This window comes from Centropristis striata, chromosome 1 (assembly GCF_030273125.1).
Source record: "Centropristis striata isolate RG_2023a ecotype Rhode Island chromosome 1, C.striata_1.0, whole genome shotgun sequence".
In the NCBI taxonomy this organism is placed as follows: domain Eukaryota; kingdom Metazoa; phylum Chordata; class Actinopteri; order Perciformes; family Serranidae; genus Centropristis; species Centropristis striata.
In genome coordinates, this window is record NC_081517.1 from 5,259,038 (window position 1) to 5,282,331 (window position 23,294).

At 38.6% G+C, this 23,294-nt stretch overlaps 14 non-coding genes across 14 annotated transcripts; 13 read left to right on the top strand and 1 right to left on the bottom strand.

Annotated features, from left to right (window-relative positions):
- Nucleotides 1-9,008: 9,008 nt before the first annotated feature.
- trnah-gug (transfer RNA histidin (anticodon GUG)) lies at nt 9,009-9,080 on the top strand. The gene has a single exon. It is a non-coding gene; the product is annotated as a tRNA-His (tRNA).
- Nucleotides 9,081-10,183: 1,103 nt separating this feature from the next.
- On the bottom strand, nt 10,184-10,255 carry trnah-gug (transfer RNA histidin (anticodon GUG)). The gene has a single exon. It is a non-coding gene; the product is annotated as a tRNA-His (tRNA).
- Nucleotides 10,256-10,720: 465 nt separating this feature from the next.
- trnah-gug (transfer RNA histidin (anticodon GUG)) lies at nt 10,721-10,792 on the top strand. Its single transcript has one exon. It is a non-coding gene; the product is annotated as a tRNA-His (tRNA).
- A 237-nt stretch (nt 10,793-11,029) lies between these two features.
- On the top strand, nt 11,030-11,101 carry trnah-gug (transfer RNA histidin (anticodon GUG)). The gene has a single exon. It is a non-coding gene; the product is annotated as a tRNA-His (tRNA).
- A 235-nt stretch (nt 11,102-11,336) lies between these two features.
- trnar-acg (transfer RNA arginine (anticodon ACG)) lies at nt 11,337-11,409 on the top strand. Its single transcript has one exon. It is a non-coding gene; the product is annotated as a tRNA-Arg (tRNA).
- A 1,312-nt stretch (nt 11,410-12,721) lies between these two features.
- trnah-gug (transfer RNA histidin (anticodon GUG)) lies at nt 12,722-12,793 on the top strand. The gene has a single exon. It is a non-coding gene; the product is annotated as a tRNA-His (tRNA).
- Nucleotides 12,794-13,642: 849 nt separating this feature from the next.
- On the top strand, nt 13,643-13,715 carry trnar-acg (transfer RNA arginine (anticodon ACG)). Its single transcript has one exon. It is a non-coding gene; the product is annotated as a tRNA-Arg (tRNA).
- A 374-nt stretch (nt 13,716-14,089) lies between these two features.
- trnah-gug (transfer RNA histidin (anticodon GUG)) lies at nt 14,090-14,161 on the top strand. The gene has a single exon. It is a non-coding gene; the product is annotated as a tRNA-His (tRNA).
- A 666-nt stretch (nt 14,162-14,827) lies between these two features.
- trnah-gug (transfer RNA histidin (anticodon GUG)) lies at nt 14,828-14,899 on the top strand. The gene has a single exon. It is a non-coding gene; the product is annotated as a tRNA-His (tRNA).
- Nucleotides 14,900-15,134: 235 nt separating this feature from the next.
- trnar-acg (transfer RNA arginine (anticodon ACG)) lies at nt 15,135-15,207 on the top strand. The gene has a single exon. It is a non-coding gene; the product is annotated as a tRNA-Arg (tRNA).
- A 362-nt stretch (nt 15,208-15,569) lies between these two features.
- trnah-gug (transfer RNA histidin (anticodon GUG)) lies at nt 15,570-15,641 on the top strand. The gene has a single exon. It is a non-coding gene; the product is annotated as a tRNA-His (tRNA).
- A 235-nt stretch (nt 15,642-15,876) lies between these two features.
- On the top strand, nt 15,877-15,949 carry trnar-acg (transfer RNA arginine (anticodon ACG)). The gene has a single exon. It is a non-coding gene; the product is annotated as a tRNA-Arg (tRNA).
- Nucleotides 15,950-16,314: 365 nt separating this feature from the next.
- Nucleotides 16,315-16,386, top strand: trnah-gug (transfer RNA histidin (anticodon GUG)). Its single transcript has one exon. It is a non-coding gene; the product is annotated as a tRNA-His (tRNA).
- Nucleotides 16,387-17,379: 993 nt separating this feature from the next.
- On the top strand, nt 17,380-17,452 carry trnar-acg (transfer RNA arginine (anticodon ACG)). Its single transcript has one exon. It is a non-coding gene; the product is annotated as a tRNA-Arg (tRNA).
- The last annotated feature ends 5,842 nt before the right edge of the window (nt 17,453-23,294 follow it).

Genomic DNA, 23,294 nt, shown 5'->3' on the forward strand with positions numbered 1-23,294 from the left:
ATTTGATTCAATAAGAGACGTTAATTCTCAAAGCAAACCTTCACTTACAGGTTTATTCCCTGGAGGTATTGCTTTGTGTGTAGAGAACAGAGGAAAGAAGTGAAGGAAAGGCACCATATAGATCAGCTGAGAGGAGACAGATGATGGTAGAATGGAGAAAGAAAGACAATAGGGGGCAGCTAAATAACCTGTTTGCTGCAGCAGGAACCATCCTTACTCTGTCATTCTGAGAGCCTGAGAAGGAAGAATAGTCATTTGTGCTCCAATCCTTGACTCTCTGCAGGTGAAGTGATTTATTTTTGCACCTCCACTGAAGAAGATATTTATAGTTGAGCTGAGAAGTATAAAAAATTAAAGAAGACCCTTAAATAGAGAGGAGGACTATGACAAAATCGAATGGGAAAATAAAACGGCACCAACAGCTGTCAGAACGGAATAATTTGCATACTATGTTGCAATTATTGTATTATATATATATATATATATATATATATATTTGTCACTGACCCATATATATATATATATATATATATATATATATATATATATATATGGGTCAGTGACAAATAAGGGTTGGAAGATGTCAAATGGTGTAACCACAAATTAATTATAAATATATATATTTATATAAACTTTATCCACCTACAGTGTATTTAAGTGGACTTATACATTTAATTACTTAATTTTAAAAACATATTTCTGAGATTTATTTACATTTAATGATTGTGATTTACATTTACACATTTCATCAATATTGAGCAGAACATATTCTTAAAACAACTATTTTTTTCTAAAGTTTAGACAAATTATGTAAAATTTGTTATATACCATAATGTTGCAATGTAAACATGGAAATGTAATTTTTTTCTCATTGAAGTTCACATTTGTTTTCCTGTAAATAATCAGATTTTTATGAAAAAAAATTAATGGTTACACCAACTGACACTGCGTTAGATCACGTCATTGACCCATATACTATTGTATTATGTATATATTAATATGAGATGCATTCACACGTGCATTAAACATTTTGCCATGAAATGCATGACTAACTGAGGCATTCAAATGTTTTTTTTCAATGACAAACTGACAAATACTATTTTCACAGCATTAAGCAGATGTTTGATTTTGGTCCAAGAGTGTATTGTAGGTTTTTGAAAAACAAAATAATACTTTTTTTTTTTTTTTTTTGCTGTGCGTGTTTGTGTGTGTACTTTCATAACAAAAGGCAGAGCTGCCCACTGACCAGAGCCAAATGTCTTGACTGCCGTGGGTAAAAGGCTGCATTCAGAGCTGCCACAACAAAGAAAGCATGAACGGACAAACTCAGCATGACCGTTTCCCCAAAAGAGCATCTTTGTCCACAAAAATCTATTTCTCAAAGGCCAGCAGAGGCCTGGGGCAGACTCCACAGACCCAACAGTGAAAATCTGGTTTCCCTTGTTATCTCGCACACCCTGCTGTTTGTTTTGACCTGAAACAAGCTCGGATACGGTAAGGTTCCTGCTGATCAGTGTGTTCCTGTTGAGACAGACTTTATATTGGTGACTTTGAGCTAAACAGAACTTGAGTCCTGGTAAAAACCTTCAATTTTAGTTTAATACATTTTAAATACATACTCATCTTTGTTTATTATCAATACAAACCATTTGAGTAAGTTACTACTAGCACACATGGACGGTTGAAAGTCACCAGTTACCATGGTTACTCTTTAACAAAACACCTCTGCTCTGAAATGTTCATCAAGCAGGAAACTGTAGAACTAGAATATTCATTTTGACAGCCAAACACACGATGATCGTAACAGTTTTAATTTAATGTTTAAAAACTGCTATTGATGATCTGGATGGCTGTGGCAAAATACTGCTTCAATTGCACATGCAAATACACAAAACAAAAGCAAATTGAGAAAACATCTTCATCGATTTGACAACACGAGCGCAGCATTTAGAAAACGTGCTGCAAAGACCACAACACAACAGAAGTGTTTCCAGAGGACACTTAAAAGTGATGCACACGTCTGGACACACTTGTGATATTATCATGTTATTTCAAGATAATGACAATTTCACGGTATAACGTTATAACGTGAAATTATCATATTATTTCATGACATGATGCATGTTTTAACGTGATATATAGCGTTAGCCCGCTAGCCCGTATCAATCACATTGCAGTTTGACAAATCAAATAAATGAATGTTACACGTTTTAGTTGGTCTCTCTCACATTAACATGCTATCCGCCAGCTAACATTAGCATGTTATTGATCACCGGCTAACATTAGCATGTTACAATGTGAAATTATAATTATCTTGAAATAATGTGATAATACCACATGCATGCCCAGACGTGTGCATCACTTTTAAGTGTCCTTTGGAAACACTTCTGTTGTGTTGTGGTCTTTGCAGCACATTTTCTAAATGCTGCGCTTGTGTTGTCAGATTGATGATGTTTTCTCAATTTGCTTGTGTTTTGTATATTTGCATGTGTTTTCTTAAGTTGCAGCACTGTGAGATCTCAGGGTGTCTGTTACAATCCAGTCAAACAGAATCTGGAGGAACTTTATCATAAGAACATCATTCTAATAACCCCCTCTCTTGTAGTGTGTCCACACTTCAAGACTGAGGAACAATTGTAGTTCCTAGAACACCATTTGAGGGCCTTTTTTCATAGCTCCATTGTTAGAGTAGGTATACGAGTGTATGGTGATTGGTCCAGAGATGTAAAATCACTCTGCAAAGATCTGCTGCAGCCTCTGTCCCAATGCACACAGAGTCAGTGTATGGACCGAAACTTCCTTAATTAAATAAGTTTTCTCTTTCAGTTGACCATGGTATTATGTGTCCCACACCCTCACCTCCATGCCACCCAACACCTAGACAAAACACCAAAACACCAAAACACATCGAACTCATTAGACAGGCTTTATTTATTGTGTCCACCCCCTGGACTTTCACTTCGGGCATCATGGTGTTTCTGTGCTCACACTCTCTCGTTAACTGTTGTTAATGAGTAAATTCAGGGATAAGCACATTTTTGCCAAACTGAACTCTCGAGGATTGGTATGCCAGTACATGGTCATAAAAAGTTTTTTTTGTTAACCATTTTCAATTAAAAACTGACCTTCTCAGATTTTACCTTGGTCTTTTAAGCAGGTTTGAATAATTCATCATTACTTGTAGCCTCGAGGCAACAAGTCACATAATTGTCCTGTACTTTTTTTTGCTTCAGAACCTCCAGCTAGCAACATGTTTGCTTTTATTAGGAGCACCATTGGAAAATCACACAAATTAGACAAAAAGGCCAAGTAAATGAAATAATGCTGAATTAATAATTGAACATACTCATTCAGATGCTTAAGGCACCTGTGAGCTGTTTTCTAATGACATAATCAGCAAAGAGGAACATTGTAGAATATCAAAAACATTGATTTGATGTGAAATGTAGTGACAGAAATTTTAATCAGCCTCATGTCTTCCAGTATTTGTCAGATAAATGACAAAAATATGCATGTAGCAGCGCTCTCTGAATCACTGTTGTGACATGACCCCAGCATGGTGCCACCTACATGTACGGTATATTTTACATTATTTTGACAGTAAGCCTCAGGTAAAATGATAAACCACAGATGTGCAGAGGTGTACGACTCCATTTCCCCAAGTAATGCATGGGAATAAATGCCGCCCTACCGTACACCTGCCCCTTAGCATTTAAGAAGAGGAGAATAAAGAATGAAAGCCTCTGGATCCTAGTGAACACCAAGGTGCCGGATAAACAGAGAGAAGCTGTGAAGTGATCCTCTGGGGAGTCTGTCACTGAGAACCAAAGACTGTGGGAACCAATGTGGGGTTGGAACTGCACACAAAACATACTGCATATGCCCTCCAGCTGCATAACATACCATTCAGATATGAAGAAGTGATGGTATTTCATCTGGAATCAGAATCCTAATAGATGAAGAGGGTGAGGAGATTGAGACTTTATTCATTAATCATAAATTGCTGTTGAGTTGTAATTTCAACATTAATACGATATGAGTCTCTAAATAACACAAGAAGGGAAGAGAGCAAAGGGAAAGTTGAAAGTGATGGAAACAGAAGGACAGAGAGAGAGAGAGAGAGAGAGAGAGAGAGAGAGAGTTGTATGTATATAAAAAATCCAATCCATTCCCAAGCCTCAGTCCGAACACAGATCTTTTTGAAAAACGTATCACGCCATTCAATTTTCAAGTTCAAGCCCAAAGTATTCATCTACCTGATTAATCTGCACTACCGAGCTGGTGTTTGAAATAAATAACAGCCCTGTTAAAAGTTCACTCTTCTCAATTTCCTAATTTATTTTTTGAAAAACTCATCTAAATGAACATCAGATTCTATTTCGGTTACACATCTACCGGCAGTGGTAAAGGAAATCATCATTTAGATGCTAAGGTGTAGAGAGAATTGCATTTTTTATTGAATGTGTGTGTGTGTCAGATGGTTCTTGTAAAAGTTTCAGGGAAATGTCAGAGAGTGAGGAGATGCTGTTATCATTTATTCATAAGGAGCAGGACCATCACTGAACATAATGTTTGAAAGAGACAGAGCCTGAGAGAGACAAACAAAGAGCAAGGGGAAATAAAGGAAGAGAAAATGAAAACAGCTCAGCAGTGGGTGACCTTGTTCAAATAGAGGACGGGGAGACCTGTCATGTGTTGGATAAGGGACTTCCTTCAGGGTGCAGCTGTATCTGTGCACAGGACACCCACCTTGTTTCCCCTTTACATTACAATATAGAGTTTCAACTTTTAAAGGGGCACTTTGTTGAATTTATATATAAAAACGTTTTAAAAAGTTTACTGCTCATGAGGAGTGCAGAACCTGATAATGTAATAAATTCCCGATAATGTAATAACCCTGATAATGTAATAACTTCCCGATTGTTTTACACATCGCATTGTAGCCAGTTACCCGGATGTCGGCCATATTGGAAGTACTCGGATGTAAACAAACAATGAACAGCACGCTGAATGTTCATTTTAAGCAGGATTTAAAATGTCTAAACTACTAAAAAGCCCAGAAGAACGTGTGCGTAAACGGCTGGACTTTACAGAGAATGACTAGGACAGCAGGAGAAACAACCATATTTACCTACAGTACTAACTCGTGTGGCCAAACTTCAAAATACAGGTGTTGTGTTGAAATCTGTTACCCGTCGAATGGTGTTCTCTGTAGCATCACCTCCGCGGTTGGAGTTAGGATTTCAGTTTAAGGTTAGGCCTTGTAGAGAGAACTGTTTGGGGTTCAGGTAAACTTGGGCTCATGTTAACAACTTAAAGGAGGACTGGTTGGGGTCAGGGGTCAGGTTGGTGCAGGTTAAGGTAAGGGGGACACATATCGACGGGGGAACAGACTTTGACATAACACCGGTAAGACACCCGGCTTATAAAAGAGGCCGGCTTTTATTTACTAAAAACTGTTTTTACACCCGGTTACTAAATGAGGCCGGTCATTAATAGGGGCCCGGCTTTAAATTGAGGACATACAATATTACCTTTTCTTGTGAGAATATAAATGTTCAGCCTGAAATGTGTGTTTTTATTAATGTATTTATTGTGGGGTAACAAGGGACAACAAGACAATATTCCACTTGCAAACTGTGTCTTTAATCAATTTCTTTCTTTCTGTTTAAATCTCAGCGAGTTCACATGCTGAGTATAACTAACATGGCGCTGCGACTCCATCGCTGATGTTCTGTAATGTAACCATGTGTTAGCCCTGAAGCTATGAACAGCCTTCTGTGAGTTACATAAAAGCACACAGTTGGGTTCTGCCTTATTGCATAAGCAAACTGATATTTAACAGAATATACTTTGACTGCTTTGTCTGAGCAGATCCAATTGTTCTCTTTCAGTCCCCCCTGTAATGTCTCAGGAGGTGGCTGAATTCACAATACGTTCCCTTAACTTTAAACCCTTGGAAAAACACATCATTAAGATAGATACTTGGAACCACACACAATGCTATCCACTGTGTGAGAGATGAGTGAACCTCCCTGTAGTTTCATTGTCTCTGGTTTCTATGATTAATATGCTGCAAACATCTGTCTGAAACCAAACATTAATGTGACATCAAGTTACAAACAGACATTAGATTAGCATATTTACATATGAAAATTGGCAGACTATCAATGCTGCTCAGTATTTATGAGTCGGAAAACTGAGATAATACTGAATGAGGATATCTAAATAACAAGGAAGTAACTAAATAATCTCCTTTTCGATATATATAGGGCCGGGACTTCAACGCGGTAATTAAGATGAACTAATTACACAAAAATTAACGCGTTAAAATAATTGATCGATTATACTGGAGCACCAACTAGCGTTCATGAGTTCAGACAACAACAAACCACAGTGAACATGAAGGAAGAAGCTGATGAGACCTTTGGTTGGCCCCGTGGATGATGGGACATTTAGTTACTAAAAACCAATGGATGGAAGCGTGGATAAGAGCATGGTTGTGTTGCTATGCAACAAGGAATTCACATCAACGCAGCACATCCAGCCTCAAGTATCACCTCAATGCAAAACATATAGCAGCTAGCGGCTAGTGTGGTAGCTAGCATGGATTGTGTTTTACTTAAAAAAACAAAGTATTCTAGTTTACAGAAGGTCTACCTACCTATAGGCTACCTGAATTTATGAAATGTACTATATTTCTAAATATGTTATTGCTACACTTAATGGCATACATTGCACTGGTCTGTTGGACTTGAACAAAAATAGACAATATTTTTGTTGCTTAAGCTTATGTATTCAGTCATTATTCAATGGTATACTAAAAATCCATGTGAAAAAAATTACTTCTCACTGTTCTCAGGTCAAATATTTATATGCGATTAAAATGCGATTAATTTCGATTAATTAATTACAAAGCCTCTAATTAATTAGATGCATTTTTTTAATCGAGTTCCGGCCCTAATATATACATATTAAATTAAATAACTGGCCTTTATCTATCATAACTTTCACATGAGAATGTGACGCTGAAACACTGGTAATATTCTAGATCTCTACTCTTCAGATTAACTACTGTTAGTTTTCTCCACCAATGGCCACAACACTTTCTTGCACACTGTATAATTAGACAAGAGTCCAAGTTACCTGCAGAGAGTAAAAACGTTATCAACAAACAACAATTACAGCAGATACTGCTGTAACTTGATTTAAATGGAAAACAAACTGGATCCAAAGGTCTTGTTTCTGTTATGTTTTAATTCTTTAAAAGTGAAAATTTCTTTAAAAACTTTCTCACTCATTCAGATACTGCATTCGTTGTAATGAACAACATGTTCTTGCTGGATTTCTGATAATAATGGACATTTTATAAATTTTGTCTTGGGATTGTTTGTTATTTGATTAGCAGCCATCAGGGTCGTCTTGGTTTTATAAACTAAAATATCATCTAATACTGAAAAGAGAAGCAGCAAAATATCTTATCTTAGAAAAAAATATTCATGCAAGTCTTTGTTTGAAAAAATTGAAATAATATTAAGATTAGAATTTGAAAACATAATTTGCTTAATGTCGTAGCTGCATTGATATAATAGGATTTTCTTCAAGTTTAAACTGAGACAAAACAGACTTTGTTCCCATTGCTCCTGATGTCAGAAACAATTTTAACCATGCTAGCAGCACTGGTCCCAGGGTCAGTGATGAATTACTGTGAAATTTTGAAGAAACATTCATGGTTCGCAGAGTATTTATCATACTGACCCTTTCTGACTTTTCTTTCTTTTAACTCTCTAGTTAGTTTGCTTTAAAGTGAAATATCTTAACAACTATTGGATGAATTAATATTAAATATGGAACAGACATCCATGTTCCCCTCAGGATGAATGGGTCTCATTGGTGCTCAAATAACATTTCATCTAGTGACAAGTTAAAATTGTATTTTGTTTTTCAGTTTATGACTAAATACCTGCAAAACTGACATTCCTCTGCTTCAACTGTGCTAAGATGGTGAACACGGTAAACATTGTACCAGCTAAACATTAGACAGACAGAGAGAGAGAGAGAGAGAGAGCGAGAGATCCCCACCAATCAGACACCACAACCGATTGTGTGAAAGAAGAGCTGAAGAGAACAACTACCCTGCTGCATGTAGAGGCAGAGGCTGGTTAGCTCATACAGCTTTTTAGCTTGAAATCACTTGTGCTAAATATCAAAAGAAGTCTCTTCCACAATATGTCTGTCAAATTACCATCACAAAATATTGAAATGATAATACAAAGTCTTCCAACATGTGATGAAATTCCTCTAAACCGACATCAGGACCTCAGACAGCCTGTACATCTTCTACCGCATGCTAAAGACCTACCTCTTCCAACAGTACCTCGCTTGGTCACCTAACATATTAAACATTTTTTTATTATTTTTTAAATGCTCTTCTTTTCTCTTCTTTAACATATAGCATTCCTGTAGCAATGACAGTTGGCTCTTAAAGTTCTGTACTTACTTGATTCCTGTGATCTAAGTGTAGTACCTTCAGGTTGAATGCACTTATTGTAAGTCACTTTGGACAAATGCGTCAGCTACATGACATGTAATGTAATGTAATGTAATGTAATGTAATGTCATGTAATCTAAAGCCTGCAACTTCACTTAATCAATGAGACCATAAAGTCACTGTTGTTTTTCTAACTATACATTCATATAATTATTTTTTCGAAAAAGTAAAATATGTACCTGAAGAAAAGAAAAAGCTATGCTTGATCTCTTTTCCACAATATGTCTGTCAAATTACCATCACAAAAGATGACCATAAAGTCACTCTATATTTCTAATTCTACATCCATATAATTATTTTTTCAAAGGTAAAATTTGCCCCTGAAGAAAAGAAAGAGCTGTGCTTGATAAACCATCCAATGAACTGTCATTTGTCACAATAAATGTGAAACCCATTCCGATAAAAGAATATTGGCTTTGATGGTCAGACAACACCAAGGCACTCAGTGTTTCACATGGCCGTGATCGTATAGTGGTCAGTACTCTGCGTTGTGGTCGCAGCAACCCCGGTTCGAATCCGGGTCACGGCAACAGTGAAAAAAAACCTCTGCTTGTCGTTTCTAAACTTTATCCAACCTCTACTTACTTATACCTTGGCTCTCCATCCTCATTATGCATTAAATTATGCTAAACTCGTAACTTTATTGGCATGTTTTTTGGTGAATGTGCATTTATTGTAGGTCACGGGCCTTACTGAATAAAAAATTGAAAGGTTTGGTGTGGTGCCATTAGAAAAAAGGTCATTCAGGTCAAAGAGTTTCAAATATTCCACCGACTTCTTTGATATCAATAATTAATGAATATTGTAAATATTTATAAAAACTGTGAAGCTGTCCACGGCAGCACAAGAAGTTACATCGTAAGGCGATTTTTAGGCACATTAGCCGTCTTCAAAAAAAAAGATGCAAAAATTAATTGAAAATATGTTGTTGTGTTGGCGGTGGTTAAATGGTGTGTTTGGGTGAACAGGTGCTTGGGGGTGTCTTTGATATGTTCTATAAGCAGTTATATGACCTGATTGTAGGTGGAGAGAGTCTGTGTGATTATACGTGTGTGCATGCGAGAGAGAGAGAGAGAGAGAGAGAGAGAGAGAGAGAGAGAGAGTGAGACACACACACACACTAAGTGGCCAGCAGTGGAGCCGATAATAACAGAAGGCTAACAGTTGGGACTTTGAGAGAAGGTTGCTTTTGTTGCCATTAGTTCCTCAGTCCCTTCTTTGTTCCTCTGATCCTCCATATGCAAGTGAGTGTTCTGTTTCCAGAGTTTTGTTTCAAGTATTTAATGCGATGTTTCAATATGGAGATCTACCAATGCAAGTAGAGAAAAATCTCCTTCATTGGCATACCTCTCAGAATAAGAATACACTCCTTACATGTTGGTCAAGCTTTGAAATACATGTGGTTGCAGCAACCCTGGTTTAAATCTGGGTCATGGCAGCAGTGTGAATCTCTGCTTGTTTAATGTTGTTTCTGAACTTTCTCCATTTTATGAGAATACTCTCTGTCAAATCAGAGAGTATGGGACATGATACAAGATTTTCTGCTTTAGCTGTTCAGTTTAAAAGTATATTCGTGAACTGAGGTTCAAGAAAGGTTAGAAACGACATAAAACAAGCTGAGGTTCACACTGTTGCCGTGACCCGGATTCGAACCGGGGTTGCTGCGACCACAACGCAGAGTACTAACCACTATACGATCACGGCCATGTGAAACACTGAGTGCCTTAGTGTTGTCTGACCATCAAAGCCAATATTCTTTTATCTGAATGGGCTTCACGTTTATTGTGAAGAATGACAGTTCAATGGATGGTTTATCAAGCACAGCTCTTTCTTTTCTGGAGGGATAAAATTTACTTTTCGAAAAAAGAATTGTACAATGAGTAAAGCAACAGTGAGTTTATGGTCCCATGGACGAACTGAAGTTGAGAGCTTCAGAGAAATTTCATCACATGTTGGAAGACTTTGTACTATCATTTCAATCTTTTGTGATGGTAATTTGACAGACGTTTTGTGGAGGAGAATTCTTTTGATATATAGAACAAGTCATTTCAAGCTAAAGAGTTGTACGAGCTAGCCAGGAGTCGAACCTAGAATCATTCGTAATTATTCAGATAAAAGAATATTGGATTTCATGGTCAGACAACACCAAGGCACTTAGTGTTTCACATGGCCGTGATCGTATAGTGGTTAGTACTCTGCGTTGTGGTCGCAGCAACCCCGGTTCGAATCCGGGTCACGGCAACAGTGTGAACCTCAGCTTGTTTTATGACGTTTCTAAACTTTCTCCAACCTCTGCTTACTTCTCTATACTTTAAAACTGGACAGCTCGAGCACAAAGTCTTCTATCAGGTCCCATACTCTCTCACTTGACCGACCATTTGACTGCCATACGCCCCACCAATTAGACATCACAACTCATTGTGAAAGAGGAATGCTGTTGATGGTCAGACAACACCAAGTCACTCAGTGTTTCACATGGCCGTGATCGTATAGTGGTCAGTACTCTGCGTTGTGGTCGCAGCAACCCCGGTTCGAATCCGGGTCACGGCAAAAGCGTAGACCTCTGCTTATTTTTTTGCCATTTCTAAACTTTCTTGAATCTCAGTTCACTAATATACTTTTAAACTGAACAGCTAAAGCAGAACATCTTCTATCAGGTCCCATACTCTCTGACTTGACAGGCCATTTGACTGCCCTACTCCCCACCAGTTAGACACCACAGCTGATTGTGTAAGAGGAATGCTGTTCCAACCGCTTTGGCAGCATGTGAAAAAACAGAAACGTAGGGCTAGTGGCGCAATGGATAACGCGTCTGACTACGGATCAGAAGATTCTAGGTTCGACTCCTGGCTAGCTCGTACAAATTTTTAGCTTGAAATGACTTGTGCTAAATATCAAAAAGAATTCTCCTCCACAATACGTCTGTCAAATTACCATCACAAAAGATTGAAGTGATAGTACAAAGTCTTCCAACATGTGATGAAATATCTCTGAAGCTCTTAACTTCATTTAGTCCATGGGACCATAAACTCACTGTTGCTTTACTCATTGTCCAATTATTTTTTTGAAAAGTAAATTTTATCCCTCCAGAAAAGAAAGAGCTGTGCTTGATAACCATCCATTGAACTGTCATTCTTCACAATAAACGTGAAACCCATTCAGATAAAAGAATATTGGCTTTGATGGTAGGGCTGCAACGATTCGTCGACGTTGTCGACAAAAATCGATAATAGAAATAGTCGACAATGAATTCCATTGTCGACAATGAATTCCATTGTCGACTATTGTCGCCAGACGTGTTTTTCCAACAGAGTGAGGCATCTCACTTCATTACAATCTCTGCCGAGCGCGAGCGGTAACGTGCACAGAACTGGCGGCGTCCAACACAGCTACACGTACCAAAACTTAGAAAGTTTGGGAGCATTTTAGCCTGGATACGGCCAATAAAAAAATGACTTGCAAGGTTTGCAAAGCAGTATCACGGCAGCACCTCGGCGATGCACGAGCATTTAAATAGAAAGCACGTCGGGCAGTTGAATCAAACGGAGTCTGACTCGCCTCGGTAAGATTCAAGTAACATTCAGCCGATACGTTTTGTTTATAAGCGCTTTTTTCGCTTTAAAAGAGAGCTTTAACGTTATGTCTGACGAACGTATTTTAAATTAAATGCATGCAGTCTGAAGCAGAGAGCCAGCATGGAGCCTTTCTGCAGAAGAAGCAGATGTGCAGCAGCAACAGGCTCCTCACTGAGTCAGTACTGGTGCTGGTCTGTGATACGAGGTTCCAACAGATGAGCCCAGTTAAACCCAGATTACATCCAGAACCCAGAACCAGTTCCACCCACTTGATGGAGCAGAAATACAGTTTTATAAAACACATTTTCCTGTCCAGAAAAAATGGACAGAGGTTTATTTATTTTTTGTATGAATCAGCAGCTGAATCGTTGAATAAAAGATGCATTTTTCATTTAAGTACCCATCTTTCTTGTGTTTATTATCATTTGCCACATATATAAAGCAGCTTCATGCTAAATTTAAGAAAAAATTAATAATTATCCGATTAGTCGACTAATCGTTTCAATAGTCGGTGACTAGTCGACTATTAAAATAGTCGTTAGTTGCAGCCCTATTTGATGGTCAGACAACACCAAGGCACTCAGTGTTTCACATGGCCGTGATCGTATAGTGGTTAGTACTCTGCGTTGTGGTCGCAGCAACCCCGGTTCGAATCCGGGTCACGGCAACAGTGTGAACCTCAGCTTGTTTTATGTCGTTTTTAAACTTTCTCCATCCTCTGCTTACTTCTCTATACCAATATCTATATCTATATCAAGAAGGCTGGCTCTGTACTTGGTCTCAGGCTGGAGACTTTTGAGACCGTGGTGGAGAGGAGAACACTGAACAAACTGCTGGCCATCATGGACAATGATCAGCACCCTCTCCATTACACAGTAGAAAGACAGCGGAGCACCTTCTCTCACAGGCTGCTCCAGCTCCGCTGTCATAGGGACATATATAAAAAATATTTCCTTCCACATGCCATCACACTGTACAATAACAAATAATAGTCTGGTTCATTACATACTGTCTATGCACTTTATGTGTTTTTTATGCACACTTTTCATTGCACCTTATTTGTTTCATAGCACCAACATTTTTATACTGTATATTCATATTTATTCTGCACTGGAATTCTATTCAACTCCTTAATACATACTCCTTCTTTAGACACTTTATTTTTTATTGTATTTTATTGTATTTTTATATTTTATTGCTTGAAGTATGCCTAGGTTGTTCTTTTTATTTAATTGTGTTGTCATTGTCTCTGTGTGTAATGCTACTGCTACACTGTAATTTCCCAGCTTGGGATAAATAAAGTCTGTCTGTCTGTCTGTCTGTCTGTCTATCTATCTATCTATCTATACTTTAAAACTAGACAGCTCGAGCACAAAATCTTGTATCAGGTCCCATACTCTCTCACTTCACCGGCCATTTGACTGCCCTACTCCCCACCAGTTAGACACCACAGCTGATTGTGTAAGAGGAATGTTGCTCCAACCTCTTTGGCTGCATGTGAAAAAACACAAATGTAGGGCTAGTGGCGCAATGGATAACGCGTCTGACTACGGATCAGAAGATTCTAGGTTCGACTCCTGGCTAGCTCGTTCAAATTTTAAGCTTGAAATGACTTGTGCTAAATATCAAAAGAACTCTCTTCTGCAATACATCTGTCAAATTACCATCACAAAAGATTGAAATGATAGTACAAAGTCTTCCAACATGTGATGAAATTTCTCTGAAGCTCTCAACTTCAATTCGTCCATGGGACCATAAACTCACTGCTGGTTTTCTCATTGTACATCCATATAATAATTTTTTCAAATAGTAAAATTTGTCCCTGAAGAAAAGAAAGAGCTATGCTTGATAAACCATCCATTGAACCGTCATTTGTCACAGTTAATTTATGTGAAACCCATTCAGATAAAAGAATATTGGCTTTGATGGTCAGACAACACCAAGGCACTCAGTGTTTCACATGGCCGTGATCGTATAGTGGTCAGTACTCTGCGTTGTGGTCGCAGCAACCCCGGTTCGAATCCGGGTCACGGCAACAGCGTAGACCTCTGCTTTTTTTGCCATTTCTAAACTTTCTTGAATCTCAGTTCACTAACATACTTTTAAATTGAACAGCTAAAGCAGAACATCTTGTATCAGGTCCCATACTCTCTGACTTGACAGGCCATTAGACTGCCCTACTCCCCACCAGTCAAACACCACAGCTGACTGTGTAAGAGGAATGCTGTTCCAACCGTTTTGGCTGCATGTGAAAAACACAAATGTAGGGCTAGTGGCGCAATGGATAATGTGTCTGACTACGGATCAGAAGATTCTAGGTTCGACTCCTGGCTAGCTCGTACAACTCTTTAGCTTGAAATGACTTGTGCTAAATGTCAAAAGAATTCTCTTCCACAATACGTCTGTCAAATTATCATCACAAAAGATTGAAATGATAGTACAAAGTCTTCCAACATGTGATGAAATTTCTCTGAAGCTCTCAACTTCAGTTCGTCCCAGTGACCATAAAGTCACTGTTGCTTTACTCATTGTACAATTTTTTTTTCGAAAAGTAAAATTCATCCCTCCAGAAAAGAAAGAGCTGTGCTTGACAAACCATCCATTGAACTGTCATTGGTCACAATAAACGTGAAACCCATTCAGATAAAAGAATATTGGCTTTGATGGTCAGACAACACCAAGGCACTCAGTGTTTCACATGGCCGTGATCGTATAGTGGTTAGTACTCTGCGTTGTGGTCGCAGCAACCCCGGTTCGAATCCGGGTCACGGCAACAGTGTGAACTGCAGTTTGCTTTATGTCGTTTCTAAACTTTCTCCATCCTCTGCTTACTTCTCTATACTTTAAAACTGGACAGCTCGAGCACAAAGTCTTGTATCAGGTCCCATACTCTCTCACTTCACCGGCCATTTGACTGCCCTACTCCCCACCAGTCAAACACCACAGCTGATTGTGTAAGAGGAATGCTGCTCCAACCGTTTTGGCTGCATGTGAAAAACAGGAATGTAGGGCTAGTGGCGCAATGGATAACGCGTCTGACTACGGATCAGAAGATTCTAGGTTCGACTCCTGGCTAGCTCGTACAACTCTTTAGCTTGAAATGACTTGTGCTAAATGTCAAAAGAATTCTCTTCCACAATACGTCTGTCAAATTATCATCACAAAAGATTGAAATGATAGTACAAAGTCTTCCAACATGTGATGAAATTTCTCTGAAGCTCTCAACTTCAGTTCGTCCCAGTGACCATAAAGTCACTGTTGCTTTACTCATTGTACAATTTTTTTTTCGAAAAGTAAAATTCATCCCTCCAGAAAAGAAAGAGCTGTGCTTGACAAACCATCCATTGAACTGTCATTGGTCACAATAAACGTGAAACCCATTCAGATAAAAGAATATTGGCTTTGATGGTCAGACAACACCAAGGCACTCAGTGTTTCACATGGCCGTGATCGTATAGTGGTTAGTACTCTGCGTTGTGGTCGCAGCAACCCCGGTTCGAATCCGGGTCACGGCAACAGTGTGAACTGCAGTTTGCTTTATGTCGTTTCTAAACTTTCTCCATCCTCTGCTTACTTCTCTATACTTTAAAACTGGACAGCTCGAGCACAAAGTCTTGTATCAGGTCCCATACTCTCTCACTTCACCGGCCATTTGACTGCCCTACTCCCCACCAGTCAAACACCACAGCTGATTGTGTAAGAGGAATGCTGCTCCAACCGTTTTGGCTGCATGTGAAAAACAGGAATGTAGGGCTAGTGGCGCAATGGATAACGCGTCTGACTACGGATCAGAAGATTCTAGGTTCAACTCCTGGCTAGCTCGTGCAACTCTTTAGCTTGAAATGACTTGTGCTAAATATCAAAAGAATTCTCCTCCACAATACGTCTGTCAAATTACCATCACAAAAGACTGAAATGATAAAAGTCTTCCAATGTGTGATGAAATTTCTCTGAAGCTCTCAACTTCAGTTCGTCCATGGGACCATAGAGTCACTGTTGTTTTTCTCATTGTACATCCATATAATTCTTTTTTCAAATAGTAGAAATTGTCCCTGAAGAAAAGAAAGAGCTATGCTTGATAAACCATCCATTGAACTGTCATTTGTCACAGTTATGTGAAACCCATTCAGATAAACGAATATTGGCTTTGATGGTCAGACAACACCAAGTCACTCAGTGTTTCACATGGCCGTGATCGTATAGTGGTCAGTACTCTGCGTTGTGGTCGCAGCAACCCCGGTTCAAATCCGGGTCACGGCAACAGCGGAGACCTCTGTTTTTTTTTTTTTTGCCATTTCTAAACTTTCTTGAATCTCAGTTCACTAATAAACTTTTAAACTGAACAGCTAAAGCAGAACATCTTGTATCAGGTCCCATACTCTCTGACTTGACAGGCCATTTGACTGCCCTACTCCCCACCAGTCAGAAACCACAGCTGATTGTGTAAGAGGAATGCTGTTCCAACCGCTTTGGCTGCATGTGAAAAATCACAAACGTATGGCTAGTGGCGCAATGGATAACGCGTCTGACTACGGATCAGAAGATTCTAGGTTCGACTCCTGGCTAGCTCGTACAAATTTTAAGCTTGAAATGACTTGTGCTAAATTTCAAAAGAACTCTCTTCTGCAATACATCTGTCAAATTACCATCACAAAAGATTGAAATTATAGTACAAAGTCTTCCAACATGTGATGAAATTTCTCTGAAGCTCTCAACTTCAATTCGTCCATGGGACCATAAACTCACTGTTGGTTTTCTCATTGTACATCCATATAATAATTTTTTCAAATAGTAAAATTTGTCCCTGAAGAAAAGAAAGAGCTATGCTTGATAAACCATCCATTGAACTGTCATTTGTCACAGTTAATTTATGTGAAACCAATTCAGATAAAAGAATATTGGCTTTGATGGTCAGACAACACCAAGTCACTCAGTGTTTCACATGGCCGTGATCGTATAGTGGTCAGTACTCTGCGTTGTGGTCGCAGCAACTCCGGGTCACGGCAAAAGCATAGACCTCTGTTTTTTTTTTTTGTTTTTTTTTTTGCCATTTCTAAACTTTCTTGAATCTCAGTTCACTAATATACTTTTAAACTGAACAGCTAAAGCAGAACATCTTGTATCAGGTCCCATACTCTCTGACTTGACAGGCCATTTGACTGCCCTGCTCCCCACCAGTCAGACACCACAGTTGATTGTGTAAGAGGAATGCTGCTCCAACCGTTTTGGCTGCTTGTGAAAAACAGGAATGTAGGGCTAGTGGCGCAATGGATAACGCGTCTGACTACGGATCAGAAGATTCTAGGTTCGACTCCTGGCTAGCTCGTACATCTCTTTTAAACAAACCGTGTTCAATAAAGTCTCTATTGAATTTAAGCCTTGAGAGAGCCAAACTATTGGTCCTTTTAAAATGTGACAAACTTTCACTGAACCCACAATTACATTCAGTCCATGCAGCCACCGCAGTTTGAAAAGTATTTGTTTGAAATGTTTAGACATGAAACTCCTCAAAGCGTTTTTGGCCCTGAAGGCAGAGAAACACAGACAACAGCTTCCTCAGATTCACTGCTCAGCATAACTGATGGTGCATGTGCATATGAGTGTATGTGAATTTGTGAAAGTGTGTTTGTCCTTGTGTGATAAATGATTAATGATTTGCAAATAGATTCCATATAAATATGCAGGGATTGCAATTTTATATCATTTAAGGACATACACTGGACAATACAGGTATTATTAAACTATATTAGCCATTTAACATTCCTTATTCAGAAACATGTAAGTGAATTTTTATGATGCATTACTGTACCATGTTACTACACATTGAAAATAGGAAAATACTATACCACATTTGATGCTACTTTGTGCCATACACCATTTCAATTTTCTGTTTTAATAAAAGGCTTGGGTATTTGATGCCAGTGGAAGAAACCTTTAGTGCATGTTTTTTGGGGTCTAAAGTAACAAAGAACTGATACCATGTCATTATCTAATGATAAAATACTTTGTGACTGACACACACTAAAAGTGTTATGGATAGACAGAGTGGTGGATAAGAGGAGAATGAAAAGTGAAGGACAAAATAAAAGAGGAAGGACATGTGCACTTGCCAGCACTGATGTGAGATGGGGTGTGAAGTATGAGGTTATTTCATATTTAGATGAATTGAATATTTCACCGATACTAGGGCACCTTTAAATCTGCCATTTGGTGTTCGGCTCATAAATATATGGCAGCCTGCTACTCTGAAAAGAGGAGAGCAGTCTCTGTCAAAGGTCAGAGTAGGAAACTGTCTGCATAACAGATTGAGGAAGTAAACAAGTGCGCAGTTAAGCGACTAAAAATTGGGGAATAAATTCACGTCGCTTTCCTTTCCTTAGATTTTTCTCTCAAAGACATAAACTTGTGAATTGGTTAATTCTCATGTCCTCTTGTCCTTCACTTTAATAAATAAGTGTTTCACATACATAACTGTCCATGATACAGATTCATAATTACTTTACCTAACAATGACTGCAGCTGCTTCCAAAAGTGACTCAGATTCTCAGTCAGAGATCAAATAAAGTAGATTAAAGCAGCCTGATCTTGAGATCAGACAATAGGAGATCCCATTAACATCTTATCAGGGCTGAATAATCCAACAAAGTCAAATAGCAGCTCGCATTGTAAAACAACCATGTCAAATGAGTTCACCCCCAGAGTCATGCATACAGTGAATTTACCGGGCCACGCTTTGATTAAGCGGCTTAATGATCACATGGGAGAATAATAGGGAGTAATTAATAATTATGGTAATTAAAGAGGAAAGTCCTCACAACACATGGTGCAGCTTGGCCTACTACAGGAATTTACAGAGGCTATACAGAGCTTTAGGGGGCCCAATAGAGTATAACCATATAAACCATAATTCCATAATATATTTATTTTCATATACTAAGTGGTGTGAGCAGTGCTAGATATTTTTTGGAAAGTAGAGGTACTCATCATTCATTTTAATCATCCCAATGCCCTTAGCTGTGTTCTTTGTAGAGTTTTTCAATTCTTCATTAGAGAAAAAGAGGTTCTTTGCAAACTTGTGAAGCACTTTGAGACAACAGACTGTATACAGTGCAGTATGTAGAGGAACCACTCCAGGGAGTGCATACTTGCTGTGAAACAGTCAGAAATGTTCACCTTTAGAGTAGCATGAATACAGACCCATTTACCTCTCAACCTGATAGCAGCAGTGGGAAGTGCTGTGGCTTCAGGCTAAGGTGACTTTGGCAATAAATGCAATAAAAAGATGTCAACACTGACATTTTTTATTGCATTTATCAGACAATGATTCGGACAATATACCCATTGAAACATGTCAATATCGCCAAAGCATTTCAGAGATGGAGAGAAAATGTTGGTTAGACTTCTGGTAACAGCAGCTGAAGGCTCACAGAGCGGTGTAACCAGGGCCTGACGGACAAAAAATCATACCTGGCATTTTTGCCCTGATCGGCCCACCACAACTGATGACACACAAACTATCTTAGTGCTCTCCTAACAATGAAGACATACTAACCATATTGCACTGTATCCACACTACATTACATGTAGGCTACATAAGACGGCCCTTATCCCAGAGTGTCAATCAAAACACACAAATTCAGAAAGGATAAATTTCACTCTGAAATGTATAAATATATATAACTGCAATAACATGCAGCACAACAAAGCAAGGCCATAGGCCTGGAGGAAAAAATGGGAGAACACACATTACCACTACAGTGGAAACACCATTGCTCACTGTAAAGTATATTCTACTAATGTCCAGGAAACAAATGTTAACACACAACAAAAAGAAACCTTGAGGTGGGCAAATGACTCCGCAGAGACAGAAATGGCCTACTAGCACATTTAACACTGTCACACTAATATCATAACATTCATGTCTAACTGCTGGACTATTTATCACCTCCAGATTTATCAACTAATAATCCTGCTGGCACAGAGAACAGCAAATCAGCTTCACAAGACCAACAGACCAACATGTAATTATGACAAGGCACTAGAATCTGTGGCAAACTGGTAAAAATAACTGAACAGTAACAACAGCAAGCCCAGCATGTTGCTGTGAGAGTCTAAAAACTTCAACCAATTATGGAGTCAGGGTGTCCATGACTGATAAAGTCTGGACGTGCACACATAGTGGAGGCAGCAGAAACTTTTTATATTCCATATCGTTGCAATAAATTAATTTCATCATCCAGTATTCCAGGTTTTCCTCAATTAGCTTGTTTTTGATCATCATACATCCTAATTTTATGTTTTCATTTCTTACTTTTTGAATAAAAATCATTTTTGTATCACTACGCTTCTAATGCACAAGGTCATTTTTGACCCAAGCTTGTAATAATACAAAAACTATTTTTCTACATAAAGTATGAAAGGAAAAATGGATATAATGATCTGTTGTAATTTAAAAAAAAAGAAAGATATTCAAACACACAGCTAGCATGAAATTACATTTTTGACCCATGTTGTACATTAGAAGCTGAAATATGTTGTGCATCAAAGGTTTAATATGCTTTCGCCCCCTGGCTGCGTACATTACGATACATTAAGGCTAAATTTAGCAAGCAAGCTACACATGCTATGTTCAAAAAGTTAGCAAGCTAACTAAATACAGTTATTAACCTGACTTCATGATATTTGAGCCAAGCAGACAACCGTTTATCGCTTCTTACCGCATGTGCCTTGTGCTGCCATCTTTCTACCGCTCTCGGCTAATTCCATATAGACCACCTCCGTCATAACCTCCGTCATAGCCTCCGTCATCACCTCCGTCATCACCTGCCGTCGCTACCACCAGTTCTGCTACAGATGCTAAATAAGGTCCGGCTGCTGCAGCACTAAACATTTCAGTTAGTTTAGCGCATTTGGCAACATTTGCCTGGAGGGCTTGTCGTTTGTTTTTCTCATAATTTTCCTGCGACTCCTATGCCTTTCATTTTTAATTTGTGACCATTGATTGATTGACAGCCGGTGGGCCCAAGCAGGAGGGGGCCTCGGCTCTTGGCCCACCCTTTAACTTTTTTTTTTTTTTTTTTTACCATTGGCCAATGAGTCTACCAAAAAGGTTGTTTGGCCCAAAAGACTTGCCGGGCCATGACGTAAGTGGCTGATTGACAGCAGAAGGGGCCAAAGACACCTCGGCCCTCTCTTTAATGTTTTACTGGCCATTGGGCAATCAGTAAATCAAAATATAAATAAAAAAATTCAAAATAGGTACATCTCAAAAAATTAGAATATCATGAAAAAGTATTATTTTTTATCAATAATTTCAGAAAGTGGTACTCTTATATTCATTACACATAGAGTGAAATATTTCAAGACTGTTTTTCTTGTAGTGCTGACTTGTAGTGCTGACTTAGAGATAATGAAAACACAAAACTCAGTGTCCCAGAAAATTAGAATATAGTGAAGAAGTTGAATATGATGGTCCTGGGTCAGTGGTGGTTTGGGGCCATGTCCTCTGCTGCTGTTGGTCCACTGTGTTTTCTGAAGTCCACAGTCAACATAGCAGCCATCTAGCAGGACATTTTAGAGTCTTCATGCTTCCACAAGCTCTTTGGAGATGCTGCTTTCATTTTCCAGCAGGACTTGGCACCTGCCCACACTGGCAAAGGTACCAAAAGCTGCTTCAATGACCATTGTGTTACTGGGCTGGACTGGCCAGCAAACTCTGCTGACCTGAACCCCATAGGAGTCTATGGGCTGTTGTCAAGAGGAAGGTGAGAGACACCAGATGAGCTGAAGGCTGCTATAAAAGCAACATGGTGCTGTAGGCTGATCTCCTCCATGACACCAAGTATTAATGCAGTAATTCATGATTCAAAAGGAGCCCAACCAAGTATTGATGTATAGAAATGATAATTTTCAGAAGCCTGACATTTGTGTTTATGATTGATGTTATGTAATCTAATTTTCTGAGACACTGAGTTTTGTGTTTTCATTATCTGTAAGCCATAATCATCAAAATTACAAGAAATACAGGCTTGAAATATTTCACTCTGTGTAATGAATCTGTATAATATACGAGTTTCACTTTCTGAATTAATTGACAAAAAATATTGAACTTTTTAACAATATTCTAATTTTTTGAGATGTATCTGTATATCATCGGCCCAAAAGACCTGTTGGCCCACCGGACAAGTGGCTTCCCAACCTCCTGGAGGCTGAAGCTGCAACACTGCTGCTGCATTCCAACAGTGGAGACACCAGAGGCAGTGTGAGAGGAAACATAAAGTGCTGTATTTGTGTTGGCTGAAGGCTTATTATTTTGGAAATGATCTTATAGCCTTCATCCATTATAGTCAGATGTCGGCAACTATCTATATCTGCGTCATCACCTTTCTTATTTAACAAACACCTTGATAAAATGAGTCTCCCACGCAGGCACAGACCTTCATTAAACATTAGTTAAAGGCAGCAGCTCTTCTTAGTGAAATTACCTTTTGGCAGGGTTTGGTTCTGTATATAGATGGATGACAATAAAATCTCTCTTAATACACAGTTTATCCTTGAATCAGTTTGTAAGGCTGAAAGGCTTTCACTGAAGTGGCAGGCATGCACATCTGGATTTCTAGAACAGAAAGTAGGAACACTTGACTGGCTATAGTCTACCGTCAAGTTTTCTTAAGCCAGAGAACAGAGACTAGAGGAAGTTTTCTCTCAGACTGCATGAATTATATTATGCTGAAAGACTATTATGCAGTTTTCGCCCTAATTACACCAAAAATAACCTGCCTACCCCACCTTTTATGCACATTTAAAAAAAATCTATTTAGCAAATAATTGGTTGCTTTCTATAATAATGGTCGTAATTATACAGGCTAGGAGAGTACGTCTTTTTGAAAAACACATTACATGTCCTTACTTATCCGTAGAGGCTAAACCTAAGAGAAAAAAACCCATTAAAAGTACTCATTGTTATTCATAAAGCCTATTGCTGTAAGTGCACTGTAAAAACTGAGGGCAACTCAGATTCTCTTATCTGGATTTTGACATCAGGGCAGTAAGAGGACACTGTTCAGAAAGACTTAGTGAATCTGTAAAGGTGGGGTGTGGGAAAGTTTTCCCAGTTAAATTATGCCTTTGGAAATAACCTTAATTCTCAAAACATGAGTTTCTGAAAA